General features: G+C 47.9%; 1 pseudogene; it reads right to left on the reverse strand.

The window, feature by feature from the left end:
• Nucleotides 1-11,633: 11,633 nt before the first annotated feature.
• LOC138774624 (U2 spliceosomal RNA) lies at nucleotides 11,634-11,856 on the reverse strand (annotated as a pseudogene).
• Between the last annotated feature and the right edge of the window lie 530 nt (nucleotides 11,857-12,386).

A 12,386-nucleotide genomic window follows, 5' to 3' on the forward strand; every position in this document is an offset into this window, starting at 1 on the left:
TGGAAGCCCCTGTAAACTGGACTACCTGTGCCACATGAACTGTGCCCTTCTCTGCTGACATCTGTCTCTCTCCTCATCTGGGTGCAAGGTGAATAAAGCTTTTCCATAGGGCTGTGTGGGCCTGTACTGTTGGGACTCCTAGCTACTGTATACTGGTGCTGCCCTCCTTATACTGCCTGCCCTGCTATCCGCTAGCGCTCCCCAGTGTCTTCATTCCTATTAGTGTGCGCCATGGGAGGCTCAAAAGGAGGCACAAAAAAGAAAACTAAGGGGCCTGCTCCTGCACATGTAAAAGTTGTGTCTGATGAGGATTCGGGCTCTGAGGGGCAGGAGGGAGAGATGTCCTTAAACGCGCCCCTATCTGACAAGGTTCAGGCTCGGGCCGCCCAAAAGCTGGGAAAGTTTGCAAGCTCACCTGACAGGGACGGCGCTCCCTCACCTATTTCTGTCTTTGAAGGGTCTATGAGTCCCCCCCCCCACCTGCACTCTCCTGAGAGATCACAATACTCAGCATCCACTATTGACCAGAAGTTATCTGAAGTACTGGCCGCCATCAGTACCTGTCAAACTATGATGGTGTCTAAGGTGGACGAGCTTCGCCAAGACTTCGTTATTTTACGTCATGAAACGCAAAAGCTGCTGGAGCGCACGTCCGAGGTAGAGAGGAGAGTTTCTGATGTTGAGGACACTGTCCGCCCCATTCCAGACCAACTCACAGAGATGCGCAGACAAATAAAGGCAGTCACTGAGCGGGCAGATGACTTTGAGAATCGACTGAGACGCAACAATGTCCGTATTATTGGGCTGCCGGAAAAAACTGAGGGCCCAGACCCTGTTCGATTTGTTGAAACATGGCTGAAAGACATACTTCCGGATGATACGTTTTCTGATTACTTCACCGTGGAAAGGACACACAGGGTCCCGGCTAGAGCTCCTCCTCCTGGGGCCCCTCCTCGCCCATTTCTAGCCCGTTTTCTTCACTTCCGAGACAGGGATGCTGTGCTCCGGGTGGTTCGCATCAAAGGTGAAGTCAAGGTGGACAATTCTAGAGTCTCTTTCTATCCAGACTTCTCAGTGGACTTACGCAAAACACGCACTCAGTTCACAGAGGTCAGGGCGAAGTTGAGGGCGAAGGGCTACAAGTATGCTATGCTTTATCCGGCCAGACTGAGGGTCATCGATGGCAGAGATACAAGATTCTTCACGTCACCAGCTGAGGCGCTGAGATGGGCTGAGGCTGCCCCACTGATCCCTCTGGAGGCTGCCGACCGGGCTGCTGACTGACCACCTCACGTTCTGTGGCAGGACATCCGATAGTTGCCTGTCTCTGGACAGTTTTCCAGGATACCATTTGCAAATGCCTCTACCCTTTATAACTCAAATGTCCTGTGTGCTGTCGTTGCAGTGGCACTCCTTGCCAGGGAATGCTGATGGAGTATTGTTTTGTTCTAATTTTTCTTCTTTTCAGTGTATTACATAGTACATGAATACCTACTGTTAGTTTTAGTATCAGTTAGGGCAGAGACTTCGCCCCTAGGGGGTTCGATAGTTAAGGGTTTAGGTCTGCACAGGTTGTAGTGTTAGATAGGGTGTTTAGTTTTCACAGTCCTTCAGAATAGTTGCTCTACCAGTTCATCTTAGAGTAGCTGAAGATGTTAACCATTTTGATTATGTGTTTGTTGTGTGCTTGTGTGAATGTCTGGTGGGCCTCCCTCCCCTCCCTGCGGGAGTCATTATGTTGGATTCTCTGGTTTCCATTCCAATATGATATATTTTATATTCCCTTACTATGGCCACTCTGAAGATTTTTAGCTGGAATGTGAGAGGGCTCAATTCTAAATACAAACGTGCCCTGTGTTTTGATTTTATTAAAAAACATGCCCCTCACATTGTATGTCTCTCTGAGACTCATCTTACAGGCCAGAAAGTCCTGGCACTCAAGAAAGCTTGGATAGCTAGTGGTTATCATGCTACTTACTCTACATATGCCAGGGGGGTCTCCGTCCTAATATCCAAAGCTTTGCCCCTTGACGTCACCCAGGTGGCCTGTGATCATTTTGGCCGCTATGTTATTATTCACGGCAGGTACAATTCTCTGTCCTTTACTCTTGTTAGTGTCTATGTCCCCCCTCCCTTCTCTATATCCTTGCTTGAGCACATCTCAGGGAGACTGGCTTCCTTTCCTCCAGATCCTGTCATATACATAGGTGATTTTAATGCTGTTCTTCATCCTCATTTAGATAGGTCCAGTGGTGTGGATGCCGCATCCCCGCCCTTTTTGTCTTGGAGTTCAGCCCTCAACCTCACTGACGTTTGGCGCTGGAAGTATCCTACGGATACCAGGTATTCCTTTTACTCCTCAGTGCATAAATCCTTTTCCAGAATAGATCTTGCACTGGTATCCCCTGATCTGTTGCCGTTTGTCCAATCTATTGAGTATACTGCTCGGGGGATATCAGACCATTCTGCTGTCATTCTCTTTGTGCGCTTAAAATCTCATCCTTCCCTGATCTGGCGGATGCACCCTGGTTGGCTGAGCTCCCCTGATGTACAGGACGCACTGCGTTCTGCGCACACGAGTTATTGGGAGCACAACTCTGATTACCCTGATCCACTGATACGCTGGGATGCGTATAAAGCTACCGTCTGGGGTGCCTTCGTCACTAGTGTTAAAAGTCTGCGGGCTCGCTGTAGGGAGAGAGAGGAGACGCTGAGCAGGGAAATGTTGCAGGCTGAGGCACGTCTTGTCTCTGACCCTTCGGATGATAATTATAGAGTGTGGGCTAAAAAGCAGAGAGCCCTTGTTGTGGTTCAAAAGGAGCGGGCGGACAGGAAACTGTTGGCCAGAGAAGCTTCTATCTTTGAATTCGGGGATAAAAATGGTAGGCTACTGGCCTATCTAGCCAGGAATGAGCGGCCTCTTACATCTATTCCATTAGTGCTGGACTCCAGTGGCGATGAGATTGCTAACCCTATAGACGTGAACAAAGTCTTCTTCAACTTCTATAAAGATCTATATTCCTCTAAATATACACTAACACCTCAGGACATCGAAGGGTTTCTTGCAGACCTCCCCTTAACGCCCCTTACGGGTTCCCAAGCAGGGCTCCTAGATTCCCCCATTACAGTGGAGGAGGTAGTGGAAGCTGTTAAGGCAATGCCACCGGGTAAGACCCCTGGGTTGGACGGGCTTGTAGGAGAATGGTACCAGCTTAATGGTGACCTGCTGGCTCCTCGGCTGCTCTCCCTATTTCAGGGTGCCCTGGACTCTGGTAAACTATCGGATTCCCTCAGGGAGGCTCTTATCATTTTATTATTGAAACCAGGTAAGGACGCCAGGTTGCCTGACTCCTATCGTCCCATCTCTTTACTAAACTTCGACGCGAAGGTTCTAGCTAAAATTCTTGCAGCCCGCCTGGTTGCTGTTATCACTTCTGTAGTACATCCGGATCAGACCAGGTTCATGCCGGGTCGGGCCACAGATATTAATATCCAGCGCCTCCACCTGAACGTAGCTGCTGCCTGTGCTGATGCATCTCCGGGCTTTGTCCTTAGCCTTGACATATATAAAGCATTTGACTCGGTGGAATGGCCATATCTGTGGGCTCTCCTGGCGGGACTTCGTTTTGGTCCTGAATTCATTGCCTGGGTTTGTTTGCTGTATGCTGCTCCACTGGCTCGCATTCGAACCAACTTAGATATTTCTGCACCCTTTTCCCTGGAACGAGGGACGAGACAGGGATGCCCGCTTTCCCCCTTTCTGTTTGCAATAGCTATGGAACCTTTAGCGGCGGCCATCCGTGTCTCTCTCTCAATCTGTGGCATTACAAGGGGCACCCTGGTGGAAAAGGTATCCATGTACGCGGACGACACGCTGGTGTATCTGGCTGATGTAGATTCCTCATTAAGGAACTTGCTTGCTGTCCTTGACTCCTTTGGTGCTGTGTCTGGCCTAAAGGTCAACTGGTCTAAATCCTCCCTGCTCCCTCTCTCGGCTGCCTACACCAGCGTGTCCCCACTTCCTGTCCCTCTGCAGGTGGTTCAGCGATTTAGGTATTTGGGGGTTGAAGTCACTGCGTCCCTTGAGAGTTACATTCCTTTGAACCTGGAACCCCTGGTAACCACTACCGAGGCTCGTCTTCGAGCCTGGTCTTCTCTGCCCTTATCCCTGATGGGGAGAATTAATATCTTCAAAATGATTTATCTGCCTAAATTAATTTACTTATTTCATGCGTCTCCCTGTTTCCCGAGTCATGCTTTTTTTGGGCGCATTGAGAGAATGTTGAGATCGTTTTATTGGCAGGGGAAACCCCCGCGAATCAAGCTAGCTTCACTGCAGGCGTCCAAGCGTCAGGGCAGGTTGGCTGCTCCTAATGTCCGAAATTATTTCCTTGCCTCTCAGCTTGTATATGCTAATTGGTGGTTGGACCTGGACCTGAGGAACACTGTGGTAAATGTGGCGGGTGCTCTAATGGGCTCTTACGAAGGGCTTACGAATGCCCTTTATGGCTACACTTCTTCCTCCTCATATGCAACCCCAATTCTGACCGTGGCAAGGGTGTGGTCCGTGGCTCACAGGATGAAGCCTAATGATAAATTCTCCCCTAGAATGCCCCTGTGGCTTAATCCCCATTTACCACATTTGCTGTCGCTCCCTGGCTCTGTCCTGTGGGGCAAACATGGTGTGAAATTCCTGTCTCACCTGTTCTCTGAGTCACACGAATTTTTATCCTTTGACCAACTGAGGTCTGCCTACGGTATACCACAGACAGCCTTTTTCCACTATCTTCAACTACTGCATGCGGTGAGATCTCAATTTAACACACTCATGCTCCCCTTGGCATTTTCTGAACCAGAACTTCTTCTGGGCGCTACGGACCTACCTACTGTTGCAATCAGAGGGTTCTTCCCCCTTTGCCAGAGCCTTTGAGGTGTGGGCGCAAGAAATTCCGACCCTGACAGCGAATCGCTGGAGGGAGGTTGAAGCCACTTTCTATCCCACAGTTGTGAGTTCTAGAGATGTGCTCATACAGTTTCGTTTCCTACTTAGGCTATACTATACCCCTGAGCGTCTATGCAAGATGGGGATTATGACAGCAGCCGTTTGCTTCAGATGTCAGGGGGCAGTGGGGTTATTTTTGCATGCGGTCTGGGACTGCCCGAGAGTCATGCCGTTCTGGAGAGAAGTTATGGCCTTTATGGCCGACCACTTTGAATTTCCTCATATCTGCTCTCCTGAGATCTGTTTGCTGGGTCTCATCAATGAGGTGACACACAGCAAATACTATAGGTTGTTCATTCGCTTCCTTTTATTTTGTGCCCGCAAAGTCATTATAATGGAATGGAAGAGTCCTGATGTTCCATCATTAACTAGGTGGATACGATTAGTCAACACATATGTCCCGCTGTACCAAGCTTTGTATGAAAGCAGGAAATGCCCACAAAAATTCAAAAAGATATGGATCCATTGGATATCTCTGGAAGAGACTAATGTAAGGCCTGGCTGAGTTCTTTTCGCAAGGCACCCTATTAATACTTCCTGTATACTGCTTGCACTTTCCGTACGATGTCATGCGAATTGTGCACCGCTACCGTGGTTATGCCATATGTGTGCTTGTATGTACTGTTATTATGAAAACTTGTTAAATAAAGGTTTAAAAAAAAAAAAAAAAAAAAGAGCAACTTTGTTGCCAGCCCTTTAGGAACGACTTTGGTGCCGACCTTTAAGAGAATATTTGGTGCAGTCACTTTAAGCGGTCCTATCCCTTTAGCAGCAATTGTGGTGCACTCACTTCAAGAGTGACTTTGGCCCCGTACCTTTAAGAGCGATTTTGGCACTTTCCCTTTAAGAGCTAATTTGGCACTGTCACTTTAAGTGCGACTATGGTGACGCCCCTTTAAGAGCGACTTTAATGCCAATCCTTTAAGAACTACTTTGGTGCTGCCCTTTAAGAGAATATTTGAAACAGTCACTTTAAGTCCCTTTTAAAGAAACTTTGGTACACTCACTTTCAGAGCGACTTTGGCCCCGTACCTTTACGAGCGAATTTTGCACTTTCCCTTTAAGAGCTAATTTGGCACTGTCCCTTTAGGTGCAACTATGGGGCCACCCCTTTAAGAACGCGTTTGGTGCCGCCCTTTAAGAGAATATTTGGTGCAGTCCCTTAAAGGGACGGCACCACAGTCGCTCTCAAAGGGAGGGCACAAAAGTCACCCTCAAAGGGACGGGACCAAAGTCGTTCTTGAATGAACGGCACCAAAGTCGCTCTCAAAGGGACAGCACCAAAGTCGCTCTTAAAGAGATGGCACCAAAGTCGCTCTTAAAGGGACGGCACCAAATTCACTATTAAAGGGACGGTGCTAAAGTCACTTTCCAAGGCACGGCACCACAGTCGCTCTTAAAGGGATGGCACCAAAGTCGCTCTTAAAGGGACTACACCACAGTCGCTCTTTTTGGTCCAGTCCCTTTAAGAACGACTTTGGTACCGTCCCTTTTAGAGCGACTTTTCCCCTTCCTGGTTTCTGCTCACTCTCCGCAGCAGCCGGGAAACCTGCAGAGCCAGCCTCTAAAGTGACAAACCCCTCAGCCAATCACTGCTCGCGGCTCTGTCCCCTCTCGGACGGGTGATCGGTTGAGCGGCCTGTTACTTCAGAGTCCGGCTCTGAAGTTCCACCGGCGGCTGCGGCCAGAAGCCAGGAAGACACCAGGGAGGGGGCAGAAGCTCCGGGGAGCGTGAACAGGTACGTAGATACTTTATTCTTTTCTGTACGCGTTCATCAGCCGGCGGACGGTGATTTTAAATCAGGACCAAAAGACACGATCAGAAGATGAGAATCTTTCTTGATGCCGAGATGATTTCCTTGATCCCCATGAATAGTGCCGAAGTCTAGAAGTAGAGCTGGACTATGGGATTGAGTTCTTGTAACCCGACTTCGGCAAATAAGTCCAGCGCCGACCCCACCCCAGTGACCCATGTCTGTGACTGCTGTGACTATAGTTTATCCTATATCCTTTTTTTTTTTTTTAGTTCCAGCACCACATCTATCCAGAGGCCGTATCTGGTATTACAGCTCAGCCGCATTCAAGTGGATCAGCCAATCAGAGATCTGCCTTTAATGGGGTGTTCCCATGTCAGCTTGTTTTGGCCTATCTCTAGGATAGAGGAGAGCAGGCTGATTGCTGGGACCTGCAGTGAATGAAGCTCTCACCGTGTCCTTCGCTCCATCCATTCTCTATGGGGACACATAACACTTCTGAGTTCAGTGCTTGGAAGCGTTTAGTGGCCCTGTAGAGAATGGATGGAGCACAAGCCGCTCAGGCACGGTCAGCGCTCCATTCACTGCAGGGATGATTGCGTCTCCATTTTTAGGATTGGATCCCCAGCGATCAGCTTGTTATCCCCTATCCTATGGGTAGAGGACAACAAGCTGAGATGGGAATCCCCCTTTACGCCAGCCACACGCATCATGAAATGCCGGTCACCGCTCATAAACCCCACAGTCCTCCCAGCTCCACCATATATCCATCCATGATTATTTCAGTAGGGGTCCGGAGCGGCTAACACCCTACAGGAAGAATCACGGGGAGTGTTTAAAGTTCAGTATTTTTGATGGAAAGAACAGAACCGCACATTGGGCTGATGTTCCCATCAAAAATATTGGAAACTCTGATGGATCCCATAGACACAAATGTGAATTGTTAAAGGGGCTGTACAGGATTATAAGATGTGGCGGCTTTCTTCCAGAAATAAAACAACCCCAGTCTTTGGGTTGCGAGCCGTATTAAAGTCAATGAGGCCAAGACAGGTGCGGCGTCGTTTTTGGGAGAGAGCAGCCATTTCTTCTAATCCTGTTCTGCCCCTTTAACAATTCCCCAAACTCTATAGGAAACATGTCAGTGTGCGAAAATGAAATAATTTTTGAGAAGAAAAAAAACTAGACGACACATAAGATAGGGGTACAATGTAGAATTTTATTGGCAAATGTATTATGTTATTGTTATGGGATCCCTAAGCTATTGATCCAAAAGAAGGCGAAAACCTCTGGACAACGGGGGTCAATCTTTGTCGCAGGGGGAAAAATTCCTTCTTGACCCCAAACATAGGCGATCGGTCCGAGGACCCTGGATCAAAGCTGCTAAAGTATGTCACTAGCTGGGGACTGATAGTAATGTAGGGGTAGGTATGATGTAGTGTGGGGGCAGATATCATATAGTAGCAGGTGTCATGTAGGGGTAGGTTTGATGTAGTGTGGGGGCAGGTGTCATGTAGAGGCAGGTATGACATAGGGTGGGGGCAGGTATGATGGAGTGTGGGGGCAGGTATGATGTAGTGCAGAGGCAAGTATGATGGAGTCTGGGGGCAGGTATGATGTAGTGTGGAGGCAGGTGTCATGTAGAGGCAGGTATGATGGAGTGCGGGGGCAGGTATGACGGAGTGTGGGGGAAGGCATCATGTAGGGGCAGGTATGATGTAGTGTGGGGGGCAGGTATCATGTAGGGGCAGGTATGACGTAGGGTGTGGGCAGGTATTATGGAGTGTGGGGGCAGGTATGATGTAGTGCAGGGGCAGGTATGATGTAGTGCGGGGGGCAGGTATGATGGAGTGTGGGGGCAGGTGTCATGTAGGGGCAGGTGTCATGTAGGGGCAGGTATGATGTAGTGTTGGGGGAAGGTAGCATGCAGTGTATGGGTAGGCATGTAGTGCAGGTGCGGATGTCATACATTACCAGCGGATGCTTCCTAGCGTCGGCTCCTCTTCAGGATGAGTCTCTTCGGAGGGTGAGGTGGAATGACGAAATCTTTATCCATGCAGGCGCAGAGAATCCTGGCTCTTTCCGATCTTCTGGGCAGCGTCTTTTCTTCGGCCTTGGGCGCTGATCGATACCTCCGCTGGGCCTCCTCGTTGGTCGGCATACATCTCTAAAACAGAAAAGTAATTTAAGTCAGTCAGAGATTCTTATAAAACGTTCTAGATATTTTTGTAACAGGGATCCTAGTAGCCAATGCGGTGACTTACGTCCTTCTGGAAGATGGGAGAAGGCAGGAACTTGGCGGCGTAGGCGAGCGTCTGGAGGGCCTTCATATCCATGGTCTTCAGATCGACGGCGGGTCCATAGAAGATCGGGAGGCGTTGATAGAAGATCTAAAGAGAAAACAATACAGTGAATGTCAACTTTCCTATAGCAGGAATAAGGGCAGACATATTATGTAACCTGGGTAGCTACCTAGGGGTCCTATGGAAAGGCGGGTGGCAGGGGGCGACCAACACCTTTAAAAAAAAAACATTTTTATCCCTACATATGGCAATACATAGTGGTAATGATGCCATGGCTCCAAGGAACCGGAGGAGTGTGACCCTGGGGATGGTGGAGGTTCCCTATGGATGGTTCCCCGGTCTCCTCCCATTAGCAGCGCCACCTGGGGCCCTCGGTCTCTGGCTCCATCCCATAAATACACTGACCGGCAGGAAGGCCCGGGCGCCGGCCATCCTCCAGTAGTCCTCAGGTGTCGCCTTCATGTCTCGCAGATGCAGCTCCAGGAAGTCCATGTCCAAAAATCGAAATCCAAAAATCGCAGTCCAAGAATCCAAAGCCAAAAAGTCGTATGCCGAGTAATCCAACCCAAAAAAATCACCAAAAGAGCGGTCCAAAAAGAGCAAAAGAGCAGCAGTCGCAGAGAAGTCTGTCTTCACCCACGGAGGAGATCCAACAGACAAGGTTGCCTAGCAACGCGTTGCTTTTATTGATGTTGCGTGTTTGTCTCCTGCAATCCTATTGGCTGATCAGTGACCAATGGGCTTTGATGACACTGACATGTATAGCCCCCTTCACACTATGCTTCTTTTATTTTTTTTAACTTTATGTACAATGTAATGTTACCACATACTGGATTTATCCCTCTAATATATAGTAGCAATCTTCCCTGTTGCCCATAGCAACCAATCACAGCTCAACTATGAAATGTTAATTAGACGAGCATTTCCAGAAAAATACTTAGGGGGAGATTCATCCAACTGGTGTAAAGTAGAATTGTCTTAGTTGCCCCTAGCAACCAATCAGATTCCACCTTTCATTCCTCACAGATTCTTTAGAAAATGAAAGGTGGAATCTGATGGGTTGCTAGGGGCAACTAAGACAATGCCACTTTACACCAGTTTGATAAATCTCCCCCATAGTGCTTGAAAAGAGCGCCCCGTTAACAGTGACTTCCCTTTAAGATAAACTTTAAGCCTTGATACCCTCCCTTTAAGAGCAACTTATGTACTGTCCCTTTAAGAGCAACTTATGTACCATCCCTTTAAGAGCGACTTTAGTACCGCCCCTTGAAGAGCGACTTTGGTGTCGTCCCTTTTAGAGTAAATGTGGTGCCGTCCCTTTGAGAGCAACATTGGTCCCCCCCGTTTAAAGGGGTTATCCAGCGCTACAAAAACATGGCCACTTTTAGCTCTACTGTTGTCTCCAGTTCAGATGCGGTTTGCATTTACTTCAATGGAACTGAGTTTCAAAACCCCACCCAAACTGGAGACAACAGCAGGGGGGAAGTAGCCATGTTTTTGGAGTGCTGGATAACCCCTTTAAGAGCGACTTTGGTACCACCCCTTTAAGAACAACTTTGGTGTTGCCCCTTTGGGAGCGGCTTTGGTCCCGCTCTTTAAGAGAAAATTTTTGGTGCAATTACTTTGAGGGTACAAACCCACACACCGTATACGCAGCAAATACGCAGCAGATTTGATGGTGCAGATTTGATGCTGTGTTCAGTTATTTAGATCTAATCTGCTGCGTATTTGCTGCGTATTTGCTGCGTATCGCAGCAGTAAATACGCTGCGTATACGGTGTGTGGGTCTATACCCTTAGAGCGAATTTGGTCCAAACACTTGCAGAGCCAATTTGGCACTTTCCCTTTAAGACTTACTTTGGTGCCGCCCTTTAAGAGAATATTTGTTGCGGCCGCTTTAAGTGGTCCCATCCCTTTAAGAGCAACTGTGGTCCAGTCCCTTTAAGAGAAACTTTGGTACACTCACTTTAAGAGCGACTTCGGCCCCGTACCTTTAAGAGCGAATTTGGCACTTTTTCCTTCAAGAGCTAATTTGACCCCGTCCCTTAACTAACTATGCTAAAATAACAAAACAAAAAAAACAAAAAAAAACTATAGTATATACTGACAACTTCAGCGGTATGCAAAATCACAGACTGCACTCCCCCCCCCCCCCCCCCCCCCCCCCCAAAAAAAAAAAAAAAAAATTCTAATTAAATGGTTTGAACAGCACCTACCTGCATTTTCCTTGCTACCTACCTACCTGGTTGGCTGCCTGGCTGCAACTACAGTGTCTGTCTGTCTGCCTGGCAGTTATATGTGACATCACAGCCTCGATGACATCATCACGGAATGTTTCTCTGTGTATGCTAGATGTAAACAACTTTTGCTCCATTCACACATGGTAAATGTAAAGTCTTATATGTGCACTCACCGGCCAAGGTGCTTACAACACGAAGGGTGGCATGAAAAGTCTGCTACGCACCCTGTGGGGGGGTTGTATTTTTTGGAAAGGCACTTGGGGTGCAGCTGTGCACCCTGTGTGGGGGGGGGGGGGGGGGGGGGGGGGGGGGGGTGTCTAACTTTTGGAAACGCATTCGGGAGTGCACGGAACCTGGAAACGCTGCAGAACCAGGTCGATGCCTGGAGAGGACAGAGCAAGGTCTATTTCCGTCTCGCTCTTCTAAAAATCCATGTCATATATACACATACATTAATATATATATATATATACATACATATATATATTTTTATATATATATATATATATATATATATATATATATATACACCTAGTCTTAGCCAAGAGGCTATAAGGGAGCGGCTTCTGAGGGGACGCCACAAAAGCCAAATCAGACAACACATGGCATACATGTCTCAGTTTTGGCGGCGGCTTTAACATGGGCAACATAGAAGCATTTATCTCTCTCTCTGTCACTGTCTGTCTATCTATCTATGTGTTTATGTGTCTATCTATGTGTCTATTTATCTCCTATCTATCTATCTATCTATCTATCTATAGATAACTACCAATTATTAAAGAGCAACTTTGTTGCCAGCCCTTTAGGAACGACTTTGGTGCCGCCCTTTAAGAGAATATTTGGTGCAGTCACTTTAAGCGGTCCTATCCCTTTAGCAGCAATTGTGGTGCACTCACTTCAAGAGTGACTTTGGCCCCGTACCTTTAAGAGCTAATTTGGCACTTTCCCTTTAAGAGCTAATTTGGCACTGTCACTTTAAGTGCGACTATGGTGACGCCCCTTTAAGAGCGACTTTAATGCCAATCCTTTAAGAACTACTTTGGTGCTGCCCTTTAAGAGAATATTTGGAGCAGTCACTTTAAGTCCCTTT

This window comes from Dendropsophus ebraccatus, chromosome 15 (assembly GCF_027789765.1).
Source record: "Dendropsophus ebraccatus isolate aDenEbr1 chromosome 15, aDenEbr1.pat, whole genome shotgun sequence".
Classification (NCBI taxonomy): Eukaryota; Metazoa; Chordata; class Amphibia; order Anura; family Hylidae; genus Dendropsophus; species Dendropsophus ebraccatus.